Source organism: Meleagris gallopavo, chromosome 5 (assembly GCF_000146605.3).
Source record: "Meleagris gallopavo isolate NT-WF06-2002-E0010 breed Aviagen turkey brand Nicholas breeding stock chromosome 5, Turkey_5.1, whole genome shotgun sequence".
NCBI lineage: Eukaryota > Metazoa > Chordata > Aves > Galliformes > Phasianidae > Meleagris > Meleagris gallopavo.
Window position 1 is genome coordinate 29,798,924 of NC_015015.2, and position 26,900 is coordinate 29,825,823.

Consider the following 26,900-nt stretch of genomic DNA (forward strand, 5'->3'; position numbering starts at 1 on the left):
AAACTTACTGCTGAGGCATTCTCACTCATGTCTTTCACTTTCTAGTTAATAATAGCATGCAACAACAACAATAACAACTCTCCAAAAAATCCTTTCCATCTCTTTCAAAGAAATCCTGAAGGTCTACAAGTTACATGTGCCAATGTAGGAATTTTCCTTTTAAATGCTGTCTATAGCAATCAGAGAAATCAAAATCTGATCAAAACCGTGTTTCCCATTCTCAATGCTTTTCACTGCTACCAATAGCTATTTTAAAATGTGTACCTTACTTTTAATCTAAAGAATAATGAAAAGAGACAAAGTTCTTCTGAGTTAAATGTTGATTTCTATTAAGAGGAGAATTAGTTTCCTTCCTATGTAGAGCCGAAACATAATCAGTTTTTCATCTGACACATCAAATCCAACTAGTTTCAAGTCCTCTGAGGCTTCAACAGTGAAAAGAGAAAAACTGTACTGCTCTTCGGTTCATCTTAGCAAAACTGTAATATCTTAAGAGTAGACATCTGTAATATCTGATGCAGATCAAGATCTGATACCAAGGCTACAAATATGAAGAATTTATGTCCAAAGGGAATTATATCAATTCATATTATGTTATGAATTTTTATTTCATTGTAAGAATATTTTCGTTACGCAAAATTTTAGTTTACATTTCTGAAAGTCTGTATACTGTTAATTTGCTTTTCAAATAATAAGCCAAAATCATTTTCTCATCTCTTATTGTCAGTGCTTGCATTTGAGGTTAAGTGCTTTGAAAACACAGCAAATGTTAAATTATGTTAGATTTTGCTACATATAACAGACAGAAACAAACAGTAGAGCAAAACTTCATTTACTCTGACGTTTAACATAAAAGAAAAAATGAATACGAAACTTAATAAATTCAGAGCTGCTCTAGCTGTAAGATCCAGATCATGTAAACAGAATAAATTAGTGCAAAACATTTGCCACTTCAAGGTGGCAAGGTGGGAGGTTTAGCGGTGATCAGTTAGTCTCTCTTTTCAGGTCTCTGCATCTCCCACTAAAAACTACTTTCTCCTCCTTCATAAGCCAGTCTATTGAAATCAGTGAGGTGGTTTATGTAGGCAGAGCATGAATTTTTCATTGATAAGCAGTGAGAAGTTTAAACTACGTTTTCATTTTAAGAAATAAAAGTTTCTATCCCTTGTGGGCACAAAGGCATCTTTCTAAACAAGAATTGCTAGATAAATGCTTGGAGACTGAAGACAGTTCATGTGCTTATTTAAATATTTTACCAACTATTCAGAAGAGGAGAGGCAGCCAAGAAACAGCAGAACTCTGTCAGTTTTGCTGTGGTGAAAGGCTTTCCAGATAGAAGAGTAAGTAACTGATTTCTCTCACACCAACAGGCTGGGAACCCATAAGTAAGACATCTCTACTTAGTATAGCTGAGCTTGAATCCTGAGCACAGAGCTCCAAAAGCCACCAAGATGGCCAGCTGCCCCTACTCTCAAGCTCACTGCCAGTACTCCCTCCTGCAACTGCAGCTCCAAGGAACATCAGAGCAGAAGACAGAGAATCCTTCCATTTTGACTCAATCTCCAAGCTCCATTAGCAGCAGGCTCAGGCTTCCAGAAATAAAAAGGGAAACAAACAAACAAACAAACAAACAAAAAACAAATAAAAAGAAGTAGATGAAAGAGAAAGAAAATTCTTTAAGGGCCTTTGAGTACAAACCATCACTGAGAAAAAGAGGTAAAATTTAGCAAATAATAAAGAAAATATTTTCCAATTTACATTGTAAGACATTACCATGTAGACACATTGTTCAACAACAAATCACACTGGGGCACTTCCAAGGCCTAATACGAAGTTACACATAATACCAAATACCCATACTCAAAAAATGAACAAACTCACTATGAGCCTATGTATTACTTTCTTCCTTTGCTTACAGGAAAGCTACTCTTACGTTTCTGCTGTCAGAAAAGCTCATCTTTATCACTGAAAAGGACGCTTTTAAGATGAGGCACAAACAGAACACTACTTTTTTACTTAGAATCAAAGATGAAAATACTGTGAGTGAAGATCTACGCAGGGCAGCTGCTATAAATTCTAATACTTTGAAACTCCAGCACTGTGAAACTCCCTATATGCACAGTTTGCACTCAAAAGGGTTCAAAAAAGAACGCTTTTACAGGAATAAAAGTAGAGGCACTGAAAAGGAAGTCAGGCTAGAGGCACTAAGTTTGTTTAACAACTTATAATTAAGTAAGGAAAAGAATACAGACTGCATTAATTGTGGTATGGAAGAATACAATACTCCTAGCTGAACCGAAATATGTTCCACAGCAGTTTAATGTGAGAACACAAAAGTAAGCTTTGGGGACATCTGAAAGATGTGAGACTACTGAGTCAACTTGCAATGTCAAAAAATTCCTGGAATCCCCAAATCAGACACAATGCAGTGTAAGGTATTCCAAGACTTAAACAGAATAGAACCAATTGTGGAAAAACTTTGTGTAAGATAAAACAAGACAGTACCATAAGTCAGCAAACCTTGCACCCTTTGAAATCCTGGCAGGAGGCAGAGGAAGATTCTATGAAGAAAACTGTAAAATTCCATTAGGATTGGGTATTAAAAAGCGAAGCAAAAGATTGTATAAAGATTTGAATCGGATGCAGTTATTTGACAACCATGTTCTATTTTTAAGAACTTCACTTCACAAGAAGTTTTCAAAGAGAAACTACGCATTCTGCTGTATTCAGAACACGTTTCTACTTTTTTCTTTTCTTTTTTTTTTCCCCTCTTGGAAACAACTACATAAGAACACAATATCAGCTTGCGTATGAATCAAGCACTCAGAAGCTGGACTTTTCTGGACAAGTTTAAAATGATCTTTGAAAAAATTAAAGTTTAAAGGTCTGACCTAAACTGTATCACCGTAAACACGTAATGATAAGGTGATTCTTATACAGATCTAACTGCAACTAAAAAAACAAGCACTAAAATAAATGAGATTGTAACCTTTTCAGATCATTTTCTGCAATGCCCTACATGTCCTACAACTTGCCCTACAATAGGTAATACAATTTAGACACTAGGTCTCATTGAGAAAAACAGTATCACAGACGAACATGAACTCATGGGTAAAGAAAAAGCAAAAGACTAAAATACACAAGTTACAAAGGAAAATACAAATTACTAGCAAGTAGTTAACCACATGAGAAACAAAGCAGGAAATTACTCTTCAGAAAAGCACAACACAGAGCATGCAGAATTAGCAGTCCAGTGTTGTATATGTCAAGAAGCTCAAAGTAAGTGCATCCAATACATGCTAAGATTCATTGTGCTTAGCAGTCAAAATTCCATTTTGATAATCTTCATATCATGCCCAAATCCTGCTGTCAAAAATGAAGATGCTTGAACATAAACATGAATGTTAAAGTTGAAAGACAACTGCTAAGTATAGACATATGCTGCCACAGTTAAGTATTTCCCAAGCTGCAGCAGTACTGTGCAAGCTGAGCTGGGCTCCCAGCAATGCAACTCTATGCGCTCACTGAACCAGCTACTTTGCTTTCTCATCAATTCTTCTCTACAACAGGGTCATTGCCTCAGCTTGATTTTTAACTACATTACTTTCCTGAAAAAGCAAAAGATTTCATTGGACACTTTGAAAGCTTTGTACTGGTTCCTCAACCACATACTGCACAATGCACACAGCTTCATACAGCATCTGCAGTCACACTTGTGGTAAGACTAGCAAGGCTTGTTCAGGAAGCACATGAATGCTTTTTTGTTTTATTTATCTCCATCTCTCACCAGGGTAAGCAGAGCACCTAAGAAACTGCATTTTTCTGTATTATTACCTGTGTGTTTTAAAGACAATACCACACCTTTCACAGTGGAATTCAGTCCAATTCTACCCAATTTGGCACTAATAACCCTATGAGAAAAGCTGGAGAAAAAAATAAAAAATTCTTGCAACATGTCCTTTAAACTCTATGATCACTGTTAGTAAGCAAATTCTAGAAATGAAGATCAGTACATGAAGCACATCCTGCCATGTGCAACTTCCATAGTAGCCTATAGTCACTTGCGAGTGTCTTTGACAATCCTGAAGGCTGTCAGGTGAGGAAGCCGATGGATGCTCACATACAAGCACTGAGGGCACAGCACGGTGTGGAAGCCATGGGTCTGATAAAGCAGTATCCCAGGCCAGATTCCACCCTTGTTCTCACCTGCAGGGGCAAGGCCCTGAGCAAAGGCTGTCATTTATCAGGATGCACGTGGTGCTTCGGAGCCCTGAGAAGTGCCCTGAGAGCTGACATGTGAAGGGGCAGCAGAGGAAGGTGCACACTTTATTTTGTGTCTATCTCCTCGGGTCACAGAGAGCAGGAAGTATCCAGCTCCGAAAGCAGCAGTTTAGCGAGCTGCACCTTGTCATAGAATGACGTGTGTGTGTGTGTGTCCGGGTGGTTTTGCACTGTGAGAGGCTTGGAACTGGAAACAGCGGCTGGAGGACGTGGTTGGAGCTGATGGCGCGGCCTGAGCCCGCTCTGAGAGTGCAGCAGGCCGCCGCCCGGCAGAGCAGCCCGCCCAGCGCCGCACCGCGCCGGGGACAGGAAGCACTTACCTAGGGAACTTCTCCTTCAGCTTCCTCAGGCTCTGCCGGGTGGGCTGCACGTGCCCCAGGAACTGGGCTATTTCATCGTACTGGGCTTTGGTGAGCTTCATGCCTCGCGGCGCCAAGAAATGGCCGAGTTGCGCCGCTCCGGCCTCGAACAACGAGGCGGGAGGGATCGCACCCGCGATCGGGGGATCGGGGCGATGGCCCCCCGGGGCGCCCTTACTCCCAGCCCGCCGATCACACGGCGCGGGTAACTGCCGCCCCACTCCCGCAGCTCCGCCCCACGGCCCGGCCGGAGCGGTGAGAGGGGAGGGGAGGGGCGGAGCGGAGCGGCGCGGCGCGGCCGGGCGGAGAGAGCCGAGTAGAAAAGCGAAGCGGGGCCCCGTGCGGGTTGGCTCTGCGCAGCCGCCGCTCGCATAGCTGTTGGCTACTCCCGGCTGTTTCGACGTGCTTTCCTGGCCCTCGCTTTTGGAGGAGAGCGGTGGCTGCCTCGGAGTGCCCGCTGGCTTTCCCATCTGAGAGGGCTGGAGGAGGGTTGGCAGAGGCCTTTGCGTTACTCTTTGCAGTGGCAGCTCAGGCTCACGGGGCTGGAGGCCAAAGCAGGGAGAAGCTGATCTGCAGCCCACTCCATTACAGTTCTAAGGTATGGCTTAGAGCTGTATGGCTTGGAAATGACTGTTTCTCCTGCTTTTTGGTTTAAAAAAACAAAACAAAACTCGATGCAATAAGTGGCACAATAGTACAGCAGTGGAGCCTAACTGGGGCTTGCAACTTTGCAGGAATGTGTATGCAGGAATTAAAGTTTTCTGTTAAATTTTAGAAGGGAACTGTCTCCAGGCTGAACCAGCCCAACTAGCTTAGCCATTTCCTGTAGGAAAAGTGCCCCAGCTCTCTGATGGTCCTGGTTGCCTGCATGAGCACCTCCATGTCCTTTTGCTGGAGGATCTAGAGCTGAATGCAGTACTGATGGGGCCTTATGAAGGGTGGAGTAGAGGGAGAAAACTGCCTCCCTTACTCCTCTTTTGATGCAGCCCAGGGTACAGTTGGCCTTCTGATCCTTAGAATTATGATTTTTTTTTTTCCCCTGGCATTTATGTTTAAAATAACTAAGTACTTTTTCTTTACTACTACTATGGGTACTTTAGAAAGAAAAAAATAGTGCTTCTTAAAATCTTACTGTGTTTGTTGTGAGATCATTTCTAACGAAGTTGTTTTTAAAAACAATGTTACTAGATATAACTTCTAGACTTATTTCTGTTCATCTCCCTTGCTCAGTACTATGTTTTTGATTATTATGTTTTTAAATCACGTGCTCAATCTGCAGTGCAGACATAGAGTAATTTAGAAGAACAGTAGTATGAAATAAACAGTTTATTGACAGTGTTTTGTGTGTGTATTAGGTGTATTTATCTGACATACATGTTAGCTATATATTTGATTCCTAGATTCTTGTACTGGAATAAAGTTATATGGGTTTCAAAACTGTTTTAAAAATTAAGTAAATAACCTTCTAGCATTAAAGTCCAGTAAAACCGAGATGAGCAAGCTATAGCGAGGAGATAGCTCTCAGATATGTAAACTGCTGCTTTTATCTCAAGGAAGCATTTACAGTGAAATGTGAAACATAGTTGGGAAGTGTAGTATGCAAAATATAACTCACTTTGTGCTAAATTAGTTAAGTTATTCCAATGAGAAAGAAATCACAGAATTGTTGGGGTTGTAAGGGACCTCTGGAGTTCAGCCCCCTTGCTGAAGTAAATTCCCTAGAGTAGGTTGCACCTCAAAGTATCTATTCACAGCCTCGCTGGACAGCCTGCTTCTGAGTTCTGTCACTCTCACAGTAAAGTTTTTTCTTGTGTTGTGCCCATTGTCCCTTGTCCTGTTGCTGGGCACCAGCAAGAAGAGCCTTGATTCCCACCCTTTAGATATTTATAAGTGTTGATTAGATCCCTTTTCAGTATTCCCCAGGCTGGATGCTTCCAGGGAGGCTCGGAAATTCTCAGCTACAAATGGTTGGATACTGGGCTATGGGCTTCATTTGTTCTCATATTCCTCCCTTGCTGTCTGCCCTTGGCAAATGTTCTTTCTTGCCTTGGGGTTGGGTTCTAGTCCATCTTTTATAAAAACTAAGTTTTCATCCAAAAAGGATGCAGGACTGAAGAAAAAGAAGTAGTGGGAGAACCAAATTATTGGAAAGAAAAATGGGGGGAGAAAATGAGCATGTAAGCTGTAGGGGCGGAAATCAGGAAACTTACAATACATCTGGCAGAGTACTTCCAGTAATAATTATCATTGCTTGATGATAGTCTTAGCTACAGTTGGTGTATGATAGTAAGTAATGGCACCTTGGTCTGTTTTGTTTGGCTAGTTTATTTTTATTTATTTTTATAATTTTGTGCTAGTTTGTAGTTGTAACTGTTATTAGCAGGTGTACTCCATTATCTTGAAAAAGTGATTGCATAGTGTGATTTACAGCCAAGTTCAGAGAGAAAATACCTCCACAGAGCTTAAAAGCACTATGTTTTGAGAATACTTAATGATACTTAATGGTAGTATGATATTATGGGGAATCAATTCATGCACAAAGTGCAAGTTTTTATTAGATTTTTATGACCATCCAGCTGTCTTTTTATTTGACCACCCTACTTCTTCATAGACGCAATCTCTATTCTGCATTGCTTTCTGTAGCAAAGTTAATGCAAAGCGTGCTAGTATCCATTTATATTTTCTAGTCTGTTTGTATGTGTTTGTGTTGGAAACTGGTAAAACTAAAATCTCATTTATTGATTAGAGTGCTTATTACAATTTTCTGAAGTTTGTAATGTTTCCACTTTAGTTTGATGGTAATTCCTGCAAATATTCTTTTGTTGTGAAATGCAGTTCTGCTTGTGTAACATCTTTGTTAGCAACTGTATCTGTAACAGGTCTACTAAACACACTTCAGTAGATAGAACTTGGGATACAGTTGTTACCTCATAAACAAGGAGAACCCTCAGTTTTTTTAATCTCATTTTTATCCATGGGTTTTAATGTACTTTTTGAAAGTGATTGTGCTGTGAAAGAAACCATGATATGTTCAGTTTTTTATCCAAAGGAAAAAAAAGAAAGGAACAGTTGGTCTATACATCACTGTTAAACACTGACAATTTTGCCAATTCACTAGTCACTGTAAGTTTCTGATCTTTTTTTCCCCCTACAAGTATTCATAGAATTGCTTGGCACCACAACTGTGTGAAAAGCATGACAATAGCAGAATGGTTATACAAGATATTCAAGGGGGCAAGTAGACATTTTTTTGTTCTGTGTCTTCAGCCAAGTTGCTAATAATCACCTGAGTAACTCAGTCAAATTAAGTCAGTTTTCAGTAATATTATATCCAATATATCTTTCTTTAAAATACTTATTTACTTACTGAATCAACTCAGGAAAAAAAAAGTCTGCGTTTGCATAGTGTTTTACAAACACTGCTTTACATGGTGCTCAATCTATCATCAATTGAAAGCATATCAATTTTAATGGACTTGGATACAGACTTCTTAAGGTTCTAAGCTGCATGTTTATGTGTTTTCTGTAACAAGCTGTAAAGGAATCTTGAAAATAGTTATTAAAAATCAATTTCTATAATTGAGATGATAATATGCTCTAAGTGTTCTTATCCTACCATTTCTCTCTCCCGTAGTTCAACATGATGAAATATCTGGTGGTTGGAACTCCTTTTTCAAGTTCTCAATAGTTGGATGCAGAAACCTGTGTGAAAATATCTGCTTTCAAATTCAGGTACTTAATATTTATTCGCCCTTGTCTCTGTGTTTTAAAGTATCATCAACTACAGTATACTGCTCTTTTCTCAGGGGGATTTCAACTTCATTCATTGTGCAGAGGACATACTGTAGTTGTGTGATGAATTACATTGTTTTCTGTAGGACCTTTACCTCCTTTGTTGCAGAATTTGTACTTGGGTGAATGAAGCAGAATCTACAGAATGAAGTGTTAAGGTAGTTTGACTGCTGCCCAGGTAATAGGTATTCTCTCCTTGCTTCCTTTGTGGACTTTTTATGGAAGCATGGAAGTCCATTGATAAAGTTATTTTTCAATATGGCCTTTTTTTAACACAATATACACACTACTATGTGCCAGATCTTTAATTTAATTACATAGTTGCTATAATCTACTGCCTGAAGAGATCATCTTGACCTACTCTGGACAGTTTCTGAGGAATACCTATGCACTTGTATTACTGCTACTGCTAATTTTGTGCATACAGCTGTGAGACAGATCAGCAGATTCAGATGAAAACTTAACATGGCAGAAGAAAATAGATATAAAAATAATATTTATTTTATCTAAATCAATGTGCGAGTCTAACTCTCTGTGAGGAAATAGGGTTGCACAGGGCCGCAAGACTACTTTCCTTAGACAGTAGCAGAGCTACCTGGGGGATTAACCTTACAAATTACACATCTAAATTAGGTGCCAACCATTAAGCAATATGATTATCCTGCATATGTTCTTCTTAGAATTTACATTTAAAAGCCTAATTACACGAAATGCTAAGCACTGTCAATGGAATTGAAATTAATGGAAGTTTTACTTTGAACATGCAGGGTACTCAGCACAGTGTTCAGAAAAGTGAGGTCCTAAGTGTATTATGCTGCAGAGACCAAATCAGTGAACAGTTTTGGCATAGATCTTTCAAATTAATTTCTAGCATACACATAGATGTATACGTATGTATATACACACCTACACAAATTTATACAAAAATGCATCACAGATGAAAAGGAGTATTGAGAATGTATTGATATATGTAATCATGCTAGTGTTTATACAATACGCTACTATGGTAATGAGCTTCATTATAAAATATATATGAAATTAGTATATTAGAATACATAGTATTCTTAGTATGCATGGCATGGATAAATTAAATAATGAGGCCAAATTTTGAATTTGAAGGTTAGGAAGAAATACTGCAGAGGTGTATTGCCTGTTTTTTTTTCTGGTAATAAGGCAAATCAAGCACCATCTTGCATTATAGTTAAACAGAAGAATTGAACAATCAGTTGATCAAAATGAGGAGAAAAACTTTCATGTGTTTCAGCTTGACTTTGTAACAGTAATTCTGCAGTGTGCACGTATTTAAAAAAAAAAATAACCCAACTGAAATATTAACCCAATATATAACCAACTATTCTGATGTCATAAAAATATACTTTGTGATAGATTGTATTCCATTTTCAGTATTTATTTTTTAGTTTGTTAATTGGCAATTAATTGCAAAAGTTCAATCACTTTGAAGCATTTTTCCCAAGCATTATTTTGAGACAGCAAGGCTTTGCTTAGTTTATTAAAGAAACTTTGTAGAAAACATAGACTACTTAGATGCTCTGACATACTATTTCTTTCTTTCTTCAGCCAAAAGAATTTCAGATAGAAAGATCAATACTGCAGAAGCCTAAAACTAGCCCCAGTATTTCACTTCATGGCTTTCCAGCAAATTTCTGCAAGCTAAACAAGTTCTGCCTAAGCAGGAATTATGAAAGAGAAAACAGATTGATGTTAACTCCCTGACCCATTGACTCAACCAGTCCCTATTAGCTGACTACAGGAATTATATTTGTAGAATTGTGTGTTGTTATGGTAATTTGGTTCTTTTTTGTCCACCTTCTTTTACTCCCACACAGTGAAAAATGAGAAAAAAAAAAAAGGAAAGGAACTGGCTTGTATAGCTTGCTATGAGTCATCACATGTAATATTTGATGTCAATGGGGGCTGCATATGATTAGCTAGCCCAAAAATTAAAAGATTATGTGTAGTCTGGAATTCTAAGTGTATGACAGTTTTTCTGGAACTTTGATTTAGTTTATTTCCCTCCCAAAGCTTATCCGATCTAAAGGCATATTAAGGGTTTTTTTTCCACTAGTAGTGAAATCTGTATTGCCACCATATACTTAAGGACTTGAGTTGAATAGCTGAGATTTCATTCAGTTTTTCTTCCAAAATACCTGATGTTTTATTGCCCAAGGATTCTAACCTACCATTGCATATCAACTATTTTTACTGCTAAAGAACTGTAGTCTTGAATGATGGTTGTCACAGAATTATAGAAATGTAGAATGCAACTAAACTCATGAGATCATGCAGGCAACCAGATCAGATATTTGATAGGATCAAATACAGCTGCACTATCTCATACAGAAACATTTCTAATTTGTTATTGTGGTTTCCATAAAAACATCGTCTCTATTGGCAGCATCTTCTTGTATTTTACCTCACTTGAAGTTTGCAAGCTTGTTTCTAATGTTTATTCCTAGACTCACATATTGCAAATTAAAGCACTTTCTGCTGTATACTTTGAAGAAAGGGGAGAGTGATAAATTCTCTAGCTTTTTTTAACCTTTTTTTTCAAGGTTACTATACTGCTGACCCATGTCTCCAGTTTTTGTTTTGTATTGCATGCAAGCTCATTCCTTTTGATCATTTTTTTGCATGTCATTTTTTCAAAAAGGGTTGTCATTTTTTTCCTCTATCTTGCAATATTCTTAAAATCCAGTGCAAAAACTACTCCAGCTGAGGCATTTCATTTTGCTGACTAGGTGAAAATTCTAATGTTTTTTAAAGAAAATTCCTTCTTGCAATTTCTCAACTTACTGAAAAAAAAATCACATTACAAGTTTAATTCTGCTTTAACACACTCTTCAGTGGCTCATGGAAGTAGCCCTCTTAAGGAGAAGTAAAACATATATAATGCAATAGATATCCAGACCCGTCTCTCATAATAGGGGATTCAGGGTGCAAATCATAAGAAAATAATAATCTGGAATACTATTAGGTGACCACTGTAATATTTCAAATATTTTTCCATGGAAGTTTATAATAGTATTACAATTTTGTGAGTGTTCTATTTCTTTTGATATCCACTCACTCTTTCTAACACATGTAAAGCATACTTGACATTTATAATAATGGAATGATTAGGCATGTTACTGACATCAAGGTTTAAGGAACTGGGTGACATAGGGAATTTATGTTCCACTTTAATCCATTTATTAGCCTCCGCTGGGACCTGTTTTTAAATCTAACTCGAGCCATACCAATCTTGGGGGAAAAAAAAAAAGCTGCCTAATCCAATGGCCAGTAAAACATGTAGATGTAAGAAATTGTCAAAGCTTCTCTCAAACCCTTTTTTAGTAATAAAAATATTAATGACTTGTATGATGACATTCTCTCTGGAATCATATAGTTACTTGTTTAGAACTAGTGTTTTTCAGTTCAAGAATCAAAAGAGAAGATAGTATAGATGGATTGTTTAAGGCACTAATAAATGAAATATAAACATGTAATTCCATACAGCACTAGTCATTAATGATTTCTTTACATCATGTCATTTTTTATTTCAGTTCTAAAAAGAAAAAAATCTTTCTAGGTTAATAGTGCTTTTTTTTTGTTGGGGAAGAAAGGTTTGAGTGTACTTGCATCAAGCAAGTATCTAAAATCAGTTATTTAAAAAATATCCAGATTGGCACTGCAGATTGCCAAAATACAGTTCTGAAGTAGGTCTCCTACTCTTCTGTAATAAAACATTTGCCCTTTCTGTCCAACTAAGTGAAATTGCCACTTGGTTAGTAATAAGAGATATATAAGACCAGATTCTGTTTTTACTTACGTTAGTGTGAGTCCAGAATCATTTAGAATCAAAGCAATGTAAAGATACTCAATTTATCTATGGTGTAGTTGCTTATCTTTGTAGTGTAAGCTGTGATAACAGTATTAATACCATTACTTGATATTAGGTGTTCATATTCAGACAAATATCTGGAGAAATTCAAGTCAGATGTTGATGCAGGGAACTGTATTTTGCGTGTTCATTCAGAATAATTTGCTGCCTATTGAGGTGCCAATCTCAAGGTTTAAAGATGAGAAGTACATTTCCATTAGTCAAATATTTATGAAAAGAACGCAACATATTTAAACCTTGTTGACCTTTACACAGTTATGACATATACATCATCACAGTTATCCTTACTATTCATTTTGTCTGAAAAGAGTAAAGCTAGAGGTTAAGTAGTCCCTAAGGGTAAGTTAAAATGTAGATTACTGCTGTGTTGCATGGCTTTGGTATACCTTGTGTCTTTTGTGGCAGGTTGATGAGACCGCTCAAAGCGGTAAAGTAGGTTGCTAGATGATGTGATTTAAGAAAAAAGCCTAGGAAATGAGATTATTGTTATTGTATTTAGTATTGTAAAGATCGTATTTGATAATACATTTGTGTTAGATGTGCAAATATGTATCTTTTCTTTCAGCTGATGTGTTAAAATGTGTTTAAATTAAAAATGAGTTGTTAATACATTTCTGTCTTTTCTCTGATCTGAGGCTAGAAGGAAGTCACTGTGGTCATTCAACAAGATCTCCTACATTACATATATTGTAGATCTTTAATTACAATTCAGCACCTGTGACTGAATTAGATAACATTTTTAAATCAAAAGAGTAACCAAAACGATCTTTAACTCTTGACTTAAAATCATACTGAAGTACAATAGTCCTGTTCTGTCTGGTTAATTACTTTCACTGATGATTGAAAGTAGCCTGATTTATTTATTACCTGCTTTTGTTACACCTCAATTTCCTGATTTTGGTAAATTGTTTGCTAGGTTTATTAATTTACAGTATTGTTTCTCAAGTCACCACTTAAATACTTTGAAAAGTAAAATAGATCTTTAATGATCTTCATCTAAATACAGGATGTGTTGCTGATGTTCTTCAAAGGCCTTTTTAAACCATTTTCCCTTGTAGCTAATAATAAAAACTTCTGTGCACGTGTTCCAAAGAGCAGAGTGACTCTCATAGAGTAGAAAATTGTACAAGTTGGAAATACATATTAAAAATACATATTAAATAATACATATGTTCGTGAAAGATTTCTACACTATACTTATTTATGGCACATATTCATATCTGAAGTATATATCTATACAAAAGCATGTAAATGGATGCAAGTCTGTCTTTCTATGCCTTCTGCTGATCAGTGCAAAATAGCTCAAGTCCAGAAGCCAGACAGTTATATTAATGTGGTAGTTTGTTAATCAAAGTCTTCTGCTTTGCCAGACTCATCCACTGTGGCAGGCTTGGATGTGTAGCTTTTTTGGACCACTTCAGAATGTGGATTAGATTTTTGCACCAATCTGTGCAGACATATACAAATCAGTCACTGAGTGAGAAGGGAGTTTGCATTACTTTGGTCAAAAATTATCACAGTACAATATATCAAAGCTTTTGGCTGAAATTTGGTGTTGTAAACTGCGACCGAAAATGTAAATAGATTAAGAATTTGATTATGCAGCTCTCACAGGAGCAAAGTTTCCACTGTTGATAATAGTAAATGTTTGTAGCAAATAATAAAATTCTTGGAATGATTATTTGTAAGACTTTATGATACATATTTTAAAGGTAGAATTTCAACATTTTCTTTAGTTATTTCAGGTTACTCATCTGAGGAACTGGAGACTTATTCCTTACTTCTAGAAACAATTCAGGTTGATTTTTTGAAGTATGCATTCTATTTATTTACAAATATGTATGATGTCTTTTACATGCCTCAAGGCATGTACTTTTTTTGTGACTACATTTGGAAAGTTAACCCTTCCCTGAGTCCTGACATTAACCTCCACATCCAAACTTAGGTTAGTTCAACGTTTTCTGGGGAAATATTCAAAATTGACTTTTATACATAGAAATTCTAGAAAAATGGAGAAATTATACAGATTACTTCAAAAGATTTTTTTCAGAACTGAGCATAATTAAGGTGTGGAGAAACTGTAGCACACTGGAAAAAACTACATTTTTTATCAAACAAAAGGGAATCCAAAACTTTTGCATGATTTTTCTTGGATGTTTCATCCCATTCCACTTATTGTTCTTGACAGTGAAATGCCGCACAGAAGATTGGTTAAGTTTTAAATATTAACTGTAATCATACTGTTTACTGAGTGTGAGACAGAACAAAGAAAAAGGGAGCTGCTTCAAATCAATCCCTACAAATCTAAGTTATTTATAGAATCACTAATCAAAGCATGAATCCTAGGAACCTTTGGAGAATTTAATATTGTAGCATATGCACATTAAATTGCGCATGTTAGTTTTGTTGGTTATATGTTCATGGTTAGCAGTACCACTTATCTGTCCCTGTTATCACACATAATGATCTTTACTGATAAACTTATCCTAAATCAATAATTTCAAAGACTAGGAAAATAAAACAGAATATAGTCGTTTGAATGAGAGTCCTGTTTGCTGTATTTTTTTAAAACAGTCGTGTATTTGTCTTCTAAACAACACTGCAAGAGTCTTTTTTAAATCCTTTAGCAACTTTTTCCTAATCTTTTACAAACTGTAAAATCTTAGCTGAAAGGCAAGCAGAAAATGTACAAATAAGGCATGTGTTATTGTTATATCAAGGATGATATATAACCTGCTCTGAAGTAATAACATTTTAACAAGGACTAGAGTCTTATCCAACACGAGATCTCAACTACTTCATGTCTTCATTTACTGCATACATAAGATTTGTCAGTTATAAACTTCATTCTTATCAGTTAATGCTTGTAGGAATTCAGAGGTATATAGTACAGTATTGTTTAGATCAATCAGTTCGTAGCCAAGGCACATCTTAACAAAGTAATGTATTTGTATGTTGCTTATAAAACTATATTCACCATTACGAAGTACAATAATGCCATATGTGGTAAATTCAGCACTGGGAAGTTTGCATACTATTAACATATTTTCTAGCCCATCGAGATCAAGCAGTATATTATGCTATGTTTAATAAAAATTACAGATATGGAGCGTTATTCCAGGAAAATTTTACTGGGGTGTAAATGCAGGTATCTCCTAGAGATGTTTTGTTATTTTATTGATTTAAAAACAAGTTCTTAACTGCATTTTAGTGCCACAGATCTGACAGGTTGAACTTTCAAAATTTTTGAAGTTGGCACAAACTTACAAAACTGTTAAATGTTGAGACAACTTGAGGACAGCGAGGAACTTTGCTAGCTGCACTGGAGAAGAAGAGATGAGCAGAAAACATACAAACATACACTTTTCAATTGTGTTAGAAGAAACAAGAATAAGTACTGAAAAGGAATTTTTATGTACTTGTTTCTTTCTTGAAAGCCTTTTGGTTTAATCAACACTGAAAAAGTTAATAGTGCTTTTTAGTGTATTTCAGTACTTATTCAGTCTGTAACAGCTAGTTAGCTCTTCATATTTGTGACTACAGTGTGGAATTGATATGAACTAAAAAAGTGAGGCCTATGTGCCATTGTTTTGTATGATGAAGTGTGGAAGCTACGGCTTTATTCAAATTATGTTGCTCATGGGAATTAGTCCAGAAAGCCAGTGATCCAAAAGCTACATGGTAGAGCTTCTTAACTTAATACTTAAGATTAAAAGGTATCTGGCTTTTAGTTTGCATTGTGTTATTTCTTCCTTACATTACTTACACGCAACTCAGAAACATATTTTCTTTGCTTTTCTGTCTTTTGCTATGTGTAATGCATTAGTACATATTAACACAGTGCCAATATTTACCACGGTGTGATTTTGATTTTCTGGAAATGTATTCCCGTTAGGAGGAACTGTATCTCCCAGATACAGTTGTTAAAAAACATCATAACATTATGATGCTGTGAATCAGAATGTACCTGCCTTTATCTGCTAAATATAGTTGCAAATGCTGCTTCACTTTTGGGAGAGCTGTTAAAGAGATTCTGCTGGAAGAGCACTCCGTCTAGTATATGTTTGAATGTATTAGATAGATTCAAATTACTGAAATATTAGAAAGAAATACCAGTAGGACTTGTGTAACCATGTGAGATAAACTTCCCAGATACAGAATGGAGTACAAATGTTGCTGTTAATGTCAGAATCCAGATATGTGGATGTGATGGCTGACATTTTGTCCAGTGTATTGTCACTAAATTTATAAGATATGATATTGTTCTGTTAACTTATAAATGGCTTAAATGCACTACAAATTAAGATTAAAACCTATCTAAGGATTATCCTACATCTAAATAAAGGGGTTTTTCAGGGGGCTAACTTGTTTACTATGTTCATTAATCACACTGGCACAGAAAATATGAACTAAAAACAGTGTTTGTACATACAAGAGCTAGGCTTTTATTCAAAAGTACCTTACTGCTGTGACCTTGAAGCATGTAGTAATACTAAATGGTCTGAAGATCTGAAAAAAGATGAAGATAAGAACTTCTGCTATAAATGACACTTTCTTGACCGTTAATATGAAGAGCTGGAGGTTCTTGCGGATCTGATATATTTCTAGTAAAGAAGATAAGTACTGATTTCGTTGTACAAGAGGTTGGTATATCTGAATATCTGGAGTATTGTGGTATGTGTCTGGTTACTTGCTTGCAGTAAAGATGAGTGCCAGGTGAGATGGATGCAGCTGAGCAAAGCAAGGATGAGATACAAGGAAAACTTAAGAGCTTAGCTTGCTTTGTCTACTAAAACTATGAAAAAAAAATTGTTTCTTCCCATAAAGTGAATGAGATGTTGAAGCTGCCTTATGAATAGATGCACTAGAGTGCAAATATTTTTAAAAGGTTTCCATATAAAGTTTCATAAAATTTTGTCAAGATTTATGTGCTTAATTAAGAGAGGGACTAGACTCATTCAACTGTGGGTTACCAGGATGCACCTGAATTTCTTAACTCTTCTGTGTGTTCTTTTGTTTCAGTCTTTTTCTCTCTTTCAGTAGATAAATGCCACTTAACAGTCTATAATTGTCAAGAACAATTACATAAAATGTAAATGTGTACCCTGGCTTAGCAAAGAGCTGAACTTCGTATGTTTTTGTTTTTTTCTTCAAACTCTAGGACTTCTCACTGGCCTGCAGTGAAATCCATTTCCAATTGTATGGAGAGCTAGTTGTTCCAATACCTTCCTCATTTTGTGGAAGTTCTTAGTTCCATGATAGATCAGAATTTACTTCTTTCCTAGTATTTGGATTTCTTGTTATGAAAAAATAGGAAATATGCCTTAAATCTTCTTTCCATGCTTGTCTTCGTCCACTTCTTTGTTGTGTGTGAATGCCATGAATGCTGAATTCTGCCCTCAAGAGTCATTGGAAAAAAGGCAAAAACAACCTTTTTTTTTTCCCCATTTCCTCTAGAGAAATGATAATTGTTTTTAACTATTCAGTTTCAGATCTACAGGAATAACATATCCAAAATCAATTTTTAAAATATGGGAAAATACTGTTTGAGTTTCAGAGCTATAAGTAGCATGAACCGTAAGTTTTATTACATCATAATTTGTCTTGTAATTGTCTCACATTTTTAGTTTATTTTAAGCATACTTGTCTTTACAGAAACACAGGAGGAGGTTTGTAGATAGAAGTCATATCTTTTATTACACCAATTGGCATATTTGGAAAAGTTAGGCTTGCAGGCACACAAGCTGCTCTTCCCTGTGTGAAATAGCAGCAAAATAAAAGTTGAAAGCAGTTGCTCAGAGATAGCAGGCATACATCAATTCATACATCTTTGGTATTTGTGGAAGGGACAGGATGATATGATACGGGGATTTTGAGAACAGGAAAAAGACAGATACTTCCTCTAGGGAAACAGGTCGCTTACAGTGCATGGAGCACAGTGGATTGGAGAGTGTGGAAGGAAAGACGAGAGACGGAAATGTGCTACTAAAACATTCTCTCTGGAACTGGAAGATAGTGATGATCTTTCTGAGAGATCTTTTTTAAAGTAATCATAGAAATGTGTTGTCAGAATTTGTTTCTTGCTCAGATGTGGTCTTCAGTCAGTGTGTTTGGACCATTGTCAGGATGTTTTTGATGGTGAGTTTTCTGAGGTTAAAGGCTCTTTGAAGGCCAAGGAGGTTTTTGGAACACATCTTCAAAATAGCTTCTTCAAGTAGGGCTTATAACTGGTTAATTTTCTCTTGAAGACCTGAGCATAAGGTTATCTGACATTGCTTTCGAAAAAACCCAACACGATCGTTTTACAGAAGTGTGCTCGTTCATTGAAGTCATCTTTGGGCGGTTTAAATCGGTATCATTATATTCTTCTTCAGAGTGAATAGGATGGTATCTGAGGATGCCTGGTTTGTGTGCATGTATGTTTCAGATGGCTGCAGGTTTGTGGAGTTAAATTTGTTAGTCTGTGGTTTTGTATGCATTGTAGTTTATAAAATAGCATCTTTGATGTTTATCGTAATATCTAGGAAAATACCTTAGCATAGGACTCTTTCAGGAACAGTTTGGCTAAAAAGTCATGATTATTGAATTTATAATTGTAGTAAGTGAGGAGGTCCAGTTCATGGTGATGAGGATGTTATTCATAGATCTTATGACAAATGGACCTCATGGTGCCTGTCTAATGCTGAGTAGTTGTTCCTTTATTTACTTCTGAAAGCTGATGCTTCTGCTAAAGACATGAAGAAGGGTTTGTGTGCCCTAAATTTATCTAGTATGTCCAACAATGCCAGCCACACCAATCTTGCTTCTGTGCTAGACCAACTTAGTTACAACAAAGTACTGTGTGAGAAATAAAACCTTCAGGGCTCTTTTTTTCTGAGTTTGTCTGCACTCAAGCTGACCTTTGCTAGCTCTGTTTCTAATTCTCCTCATATACTCATTTTTAGTAGGGGATATATGTTGTAAGTAATGAAGGTCAAATTTCTGAGCCCTTGTATGTTAACCCAATGATTCCTAGACCCTTTAATCCTTTCCAACAAGAGCAGCTGTAGTAATAAGGGTCAAGGGGGTGTTAGGGATTGAGGTCATTAGCTTTTTGGTTGTATTTATTCATTTTGTTGGTGTTTTTCACTGATCAGTCTTAATGAATGTTATCCATTCAGTTGTATGGTATTAGAATGGCATTTGACCTTTCCTGCAATGTGGATGTTTGATTCTTATGTTTATTTTCCTTTGACTATAAACTAACATTGTTTTTTAGATACGGAAAGAAATTCTTTCACTTTATCATGCTGCGAACTGTCTGTTGGGTTGCATACCAACCTCACCATTAATGTATATCAAGTCACATCCCACTGAAGGAAAGGAAAAACTCCACTGAGTTCAATGAAAACTTATAGCAATCATTTTGATATTAGTCATAATTTAATATAAAAGTGCTTGGATCCTTATGGTTTGCAACAAGTAAACTGTTAGGTTTTATGTTACTGCTTAAAGCAGCAACTTCACCATCACTTCAGCATGTATTTTGTTCTAGTCATTTTTGTTTGATAGAACCATCAGAACACAAAGGCTGAATCTTTGGTTCTATTAGTATTTGTAAACTTGGCAAAGTGGTGAATGCACACCACTGTATAACATGCAGGAAGACTACAGAATTTGTGTCCATCAGTCCAGTACAAGTGTAAAGCTAAACTGTTAGATTCTTTTATACTCAAGTTTCCATCTACCTAAGGAAATCTAAGGACAATAGGCTTTAAAACATAACCTGAATATTGACAAATTTCTGCTTTTATAAACTCAAACAGAAACTGCGTACTGTGCAGTAGAACCCCCTAACTGACTGTCATGCTTTTGGCACTCATTCTTCTCTTGTAGTTAAAATAATTTGGTTTATACTTTAACGTTTGAAGGGTTCTCAGTTGCTGCTGGTGAGAAGCGATTTCTGCACAGTGAAGAGGGAAGAGTTTATCTTGTTTGGTGTTGCTTTTAGTGGTATGTAAGCTTGCTCGCTAGATATTATACTGAGATCAGCTAACTCACTTCATTAAAAGTCCTTCAAGTGATAGTTAGATTTGGTTACCACTGAGTTGATATGGATCTGAACCAGAAACACAAGTGAAAGGCTTTCTATCCTACTAACAATTTCCTGAACCTTCTATTCTCCTATATTAAGAGGGGTTTTTATAGAGTGGAAAAATGCCCCATCATAAAGCTGTAAGGTTAAAACTACAGCCCCTCTCCCTTCCCCAACACTCCTTAAACTATGGATCTTGTTTGCTCTGGGAAGTGAACTGCGGGAGGAAGCCAGATGGCAGCTGTATTGAGCTGCCGCTTTGTTGTGCAGGATGGGTGCCCCTCCTCCCTCCTCCAAAGCAAATGTTGATTCACGATGAGGGGTTTATATATCAGAATGAAGGATTCGTATGATTTTTTTATTATAATGCCTGTTCTTTTAATAGTTTGCAAAAGAAATTGATTCTCTACTCAAAAGAAGAAACATTTTGAGATGTGTATGTGGCAGAGTTGTATAATTTTAAGGTGAACTTTCTAAAGTGGTACACATAGCCATGTTATTTTTACTGCTCTCAGTGAAACTGCCCAAAGTGCTGTATGAGCATAGCATGCTTCTTGTAAAGACTACTCCAAGTAGAAAAAATGTTCTGTATTTTATTTTGTGGTAAAATATAATTTTTTTGTAATGGACTAAAAAAAATGGAACTTGTTAAAATGTTTAAATAAATTTCTAATCAGAGAATGATTATTAAATTATAGTAGAGACGATACATGAATTGATCTGATATACTTCAGAGAACCTGCCCCAAGTCTTTGAGTGCTTCATGGAGCTTAAAAACATTTATTAAAATTCTGGAAATTAACTTGGTTATCTGGGATTACCAGTGATGTGCTTGCATATATTGTAGAGAACTGTAAACTCTGCAGTCCTTGGAAACTAATCCTGCAAGCTGAATTTTTTTTTGTAATTTGCATTTCTTCATAAAACAAAATTACATTAAGTTTATATACTTTTTAACTGTTGGCAGACTTGTTTGATCGCTGTTATATTTGTGATGCAGAATATTTAAAGAATTTTACATTTCCAAAAGTGTCAAATTGAATCTTCATCTAAGCCCACATATGTATAGTATAAGGTTTGTAGTGTAATTAAATAGAACTTGGTTTCTTTTCCTGATGACGAGGTCGTCTTATAAATCCAAGTGAAATGAATAGTTACAACAAGAGGAGCTCACCATTCTGTTGGATACTATTATCAACAGCATTTTGCCATAAACAGCTTTATAAACAATGGAAATAGCATAGAAACTTAAGAATTAGGAAATTGTGTTATTAACAAGCTACATTTTTAACTGCCATGGGGTATTTATTTAGACTGCCTAGTGTGCTTCAGAATGTGCTATTTAATGTAAATAGCTACAAACAAAATTCAGATCCTCAGAGGAATGTCAGAAATGAGCCTTAACGAAATATTTTTAAGAATATGCACCAAATAAAGCAATGTGGTTTTCCCTCTTCTTTCTTCTTCTCTTTCATGCTGGCTCACTCTCCTTTCTGATGTCAGTTTGTATCTTTTATAATGCAGATATGAGGGAGAAAGAGGGAATAACTCTGTAGTACAGGTGGAAACATTTAAAAGATCTGACTTTTAAAATAACTGAATTTTTAAAACTGATATTACTCCCTCTCAATATACCATCTTAAAAATTATCTTATCCTGCCTGGCATCTTCAAGGCTAGTAATATAAGTAAATATCTGCAGCAATCAAGATCACTGAGAAGTGATGTGCATATGGTGTATGTATAAATAAACACATATCTATGCATTTCATGTCTTTGTGTATGTTACTATCTATAATAGACATATATGTTGAAATCTGTGTTTCACATCAAACCTCTACAGTATGCGTCATGAGGGAGACAAGACCCATGTGTTTTGCAGAAGCTTTTAAAGCTGTTTCATTTATTTTATTAGCCTTTAATGAATGTAATTAGAACCCAAGTAATTAAATGCAATTGTGCTCAGTATGTTCCTGTTGTAAATTGCCCTAAACAATGTGCATGGTGTGAACAAATTTGTGGGATTAATAGAGGATAGATAATGTTTTTGGATAGTATTTCACACTAAACGGCTGCAGAGAGAAACAAAGAAGCTGGCGCAGTGTCATTAATCTTAGTCAACTGGCAGTTCTGGTGTAATTTGCATGACTTAGACAGTGACACAAGATGGGGCTAGCCTGGGATGGGTGTTAGATCACTGGATACATATGTATTTATTTCTGTTTAGTGCTCTGATTTATAAGTAGAAAGAAGTTTGTTTGAAGAACCTGATTCATTCTGTTTTCATCTTCGTTTTTATCTTAGATTAACAGAATTACTGGCAGTATATTTTGTGTGTTCCTTTGTTTTTATAGTTAGCATATTGGTCTATGGATATTAAAAAACATCTGTGCATCCTTGTCATCATAGAAGAAAGGCAGATGTGCTATGATTGGATAGTGGGTTGCTAGTGGAATAGGTTTTTTTTCTTTATTCAGTTTGTTGTCTTGTTTCCTGGCTTAACATTAGGATAGAATGAGACATCCATATTTGTTTCTAAACAAAGCTGTAGTACTTATGGTTACAAGGGCTGCTCCAAAAGTAATGCCTTCTATTTAATAAGTTGGTCTGCAGTGTCAGAGGCAGATACTGATGGTATGACAGTAGTGGTTAAATCGTTCCAACAGTATTCCATTAAATTTTGTTGTTATGCAACAGACGGAAGCAGAGGAGAGGGGCAGTCTGACAAAATGGTGTCTGGTATGGAAGAGCTTTGATGCAAAGGTGTGGGATTGAATTCCTCCATGCAGAAAGAGTTGTGCTTGATGACATTCATTGACACTTGCTGAACATTTATGGAGACTGAACAGTGGATGTGAATACAGTGAAGTGGTGGATGGTACATTTCAGCAGTGACGATAACATGAAAGACCAGCCATGCTCTGGATGGCCATGCAGATTTTTATGAGCACAATATGCAGGCTCTTGTTCATTGCTAGTGTAAATGCACAGCAAATGGTTGTGACTGTGTTGAAAAAGAGTGATGTATAGCTGATAATTTCCTCTTCTAAATAGTGTCATTGTGCTCTTTGTTTCTGTTGAAACTTCCATGGAAATAACTATGAGGCATTACTTTCAGAGTGACCTACATAAAATATGCATTTTCATTCTTTATTCCATTTGGCCACATGTTCTAAAAATTACTGAATGCATATAACCTGAATGAGTAGAAATATAACTCAACTATGAAATGCTTGTTATATTTTAGTAGAGCAATAAGTTCTCTCAAAATAGTGGTGACTGCTGTAGTTAATTTTCACAAGAATTTTTAAATGTCCTACTTTGGCTTAGCTGAAATGTTCTTAAACAGTCATCTGAAAATATCTGTCAAAGTGAATTGCTTTGCTGGAAAAGTTGGAGCAGATATATCCCATTAGCTTCAGGTATTAGAAGATTGAGTCAAATTTAATTTGAGCCTTGTTAGGTATTTCTGTCCCACACTCTAATATTGTTTTCAAAATAGTTCCCACAAGAACTTAACCTTTCTGTATAGGACATGATCCCTTTTATTAGATAAGTAACCATTGCCTATAGCTAAACTTAGAATCATAAAACAGAATAAGAGTCATTATAGGTTGGTAAATACCTCTAAGATCCTCAGTCCAACTTTGTGCCTGCCACCAATTTTGCACACTAAACCGTATCCCTAAGTACTATATTCATCATTGCCTGAAGCACCTCCAGAAACAGTGCTTCCAATATTTCCATAGTAAACCTGTTCCAATGCCTCACCACTCATTTTGAGAAGAAATTTTTCCTAATATCCAACCTGAACTTGACCCATTCCTTATCACCAAAATCTTCCTGTAAGCATATTTAGTATATATTTTCTCTGAGCTTTTGAATGACTTGAATAGTTTCCTGTTGTGCATGCCTAAGTGTATTTTCAATACATCTAAAATGTATTTAAGCTATTTCATTTAGCTTCATTTTAAAAATACATGATTTTAAATTTGTAAGTTAAATTATAGAAGTAAATAGTACTGTTCCTATCTGTACTTAATGTTAGTCAACAAAACTTAATTTTGATGCTTCCTGATTCCCTAATAGTTCAACACATTCCTAATGTTTCCTTAAGGCAACTAAATTAAGAAGTCTTGAGTATTTAGATTAATGTTTCCTGATAACCTATTCATTTTAGAAGTTCAATTAGATTAGTAGTTCTGAGTCTTCATTCTGTAGAGTTTTAGTCCAGCAGAACTACCCAGGGAATTAAGCTACTCTAGATATGTTGCAGTAAAGTAGGGAAGGTGGACCTGAATATAGTCTGATATTTCTTTTTCCTTTTCGCATGGTACAAGTAAACATTTTATTTTCCAGTAATGCAATTTGGAGATGCTAGTATATGTGCACAGAGGACTAGCTGTTGTAGAGAATTCTGCTCTTGTTGAAAAGTCCTGACATGCAAGAGTTTGAACTCAACTTGATTGTTCTTGTGTCAACTCTACATCTGTTTCACCTCACTAACCAACATTTTTGGCACTGTATCTTAGCCAAAATGTATTTAGTATGATGATCCAAATGCTAAGCAATATTTAAGAAGGCTCCTTCCAACATCCAAGTAATTAAGACAATATGAATTTACATCTTTGCTTTGGGTGAACAAATACACATTATTCTTCTCTCTTGTGGAAAAAGCCTATTGTTATTTCTTTGACCAATGTAATGTGCAAAACAAAAGTAATTAATTAACAATTCATGAAAGTAGTTGACTTCTATTAATGTGCTATTGACCTTAGCACCACTATTCAACATTTAAAGGCAAAGGACCATAATATTTATTATGAGGTCAGGCATATTGATAGAGCATTAAAATGAGTCATATTTAGCTCACTGCATGGGAATTATGTTAATGAAAAAGGTGTCAGAGTTGCAGAGATTTTAAGTGACTGAAATGTTATTTGATCTAGAATTTATTTGGCATTTATTCTGTAAGAATGCAGAGCAAATGATTTATAGGGTTTGTGTTTGATGTGAGGGTTCAATAAATGTCGAGGCACAATTTTTGCTTACCTAAAGCAATGAATTCTGTGGGAGGCAGAGCCTTCCTTTTCTGACCTCCCAATTATTGGCTTGTTTATATTCACATAGAGATTGGAGAACTTAATCCTTCTGGTCCACTGGAACAGATTGCTATAAACTATATAATTCTGGAAGACAATGTAATTTTTGAAATTATTTTCTAATGTATTTGTTTGTAATTAAAATCTTTCATTTTTTTCTGTGTGGCCTTTATTTTTTTAATCCTGCATGTGTTTGTCTGTTGTTCTGTTACAGGGAGACTTTTTTGAGAATAAGGGAATGAGGAAGAAGAAGCAAGTATATCTGGATTTCTGTGTACATTCACTGTACATGACTGCAATGTGGATAAGTTTAGAATTCAGATGTAAGTCCAAATGAGAGCTTAAAATTGAGTTCTTTGCTGTTACTAAATGAGAGTAATTTTTTTCTTTTGATGATTCTATCACTTTGAACTGTATCCACTGTATTTGAGTTATCCAACTGAAAAGAAGCCTATTTTCAATTAAGAGCAAAACTCAGGATAGATTCTGAGTAAAATGTAATTGAATTGGAGTACTACTGAGAAGTTGGGTTTAATTTTGAGCTTATATATTATATATTATGTTCAAATTATATATGAAAGTCTTTGGGCTTCAGTCTGTGATGATCTAAAACAAAGTAAAATTTTTTCATGTATGAATTCACAAAAGCGAAAAATGCAAGATTCAAGGAAGACAAACCTCCCAATTTCCCACTTAAAGTTGCTTTAACATTACATGTGCAAGGCAATTCACAGATCCCCTTAATCATGTGATAAATTCTATCACGGTTTGAGGTAAATGGGAGAGAGAATTCCTTATTACATGTGAATAACTGAGATCACTGATATGATTTTCTTGGATTCCACTTTGATTCAGATGCTATTCTGTTTTAAATCTTATTCTGCTGCTAATTTCAGTTTCACCCTGAAAGGGATTTTGTAGCTTTCCAAGGCATTTACATTTCAGTGGCTTTCAAAAATTTTGGATGTGAAACCTTTAGAAAGGGCTAGTTGCAACTTACAGACTTTTAAATTAATAGAATATCTAGAGAAATTTTCTTGTGATATGAAGCAGTAAATCCTACTGGTGTTTTCTAGAACTAAGGAGATAAAGATTGATCTTAGTCCAACATTGTAACAGGGGCCAGTTTTGTGACTGACCTACGTGGGACATTATTATAGTTTTGTATTCACACTGCATTTGTTTGGTATCTCCAGACACAAAATAGCTAGCACTGTTTCATTAATTCCTTTTCAAAATTCATTTCAACGTATTAATTTACATTAGATGACATTTTTTATTATTTAATCACAATATTAGCCATTCATCTATAATTGTTACATATTAATTTTAGTAGTAGATTCTATGTATTATTAGATGTTATTGAACATCTTAGAACTAGATGTCATTTCT

General features: G+C 35.7%; 1 long non-coding RNA gene across 3 annotated transcripts in view; it reads left to right on the plus strand.

Annotated features, from left to right (window-relative positions):
• Nucleotides 1-3,829: 3,829 nt before the first annotated feature.
• The window catches only part of LOC116216674, a 36,304-nt gene continuing 13,233 nt past the window's right edge, over nucleotides 3,830-26,900 (plus strand). For 2 of the 3 annotated variants that reach the window (XR_004159926.1, XR_004159927.1), the window contains exons 1-3: nucleotides 4,790-5,238; nucleotides 8,275-8,372; nucleotides 25,723-25,831. This is a non-coding gene — a long non-coding RNA (uncharacterized LOC116216674). Of the gene's footprint in view, nucleotides 4,692-4,789; nucleotides 5,239-8,274; nucleotides 8,373-25,722; nucleotides 25,832-26,900 lie in introns of those variants that run through there. The other variant, XR_004159928.1, reaches the window with a different exon arrangement.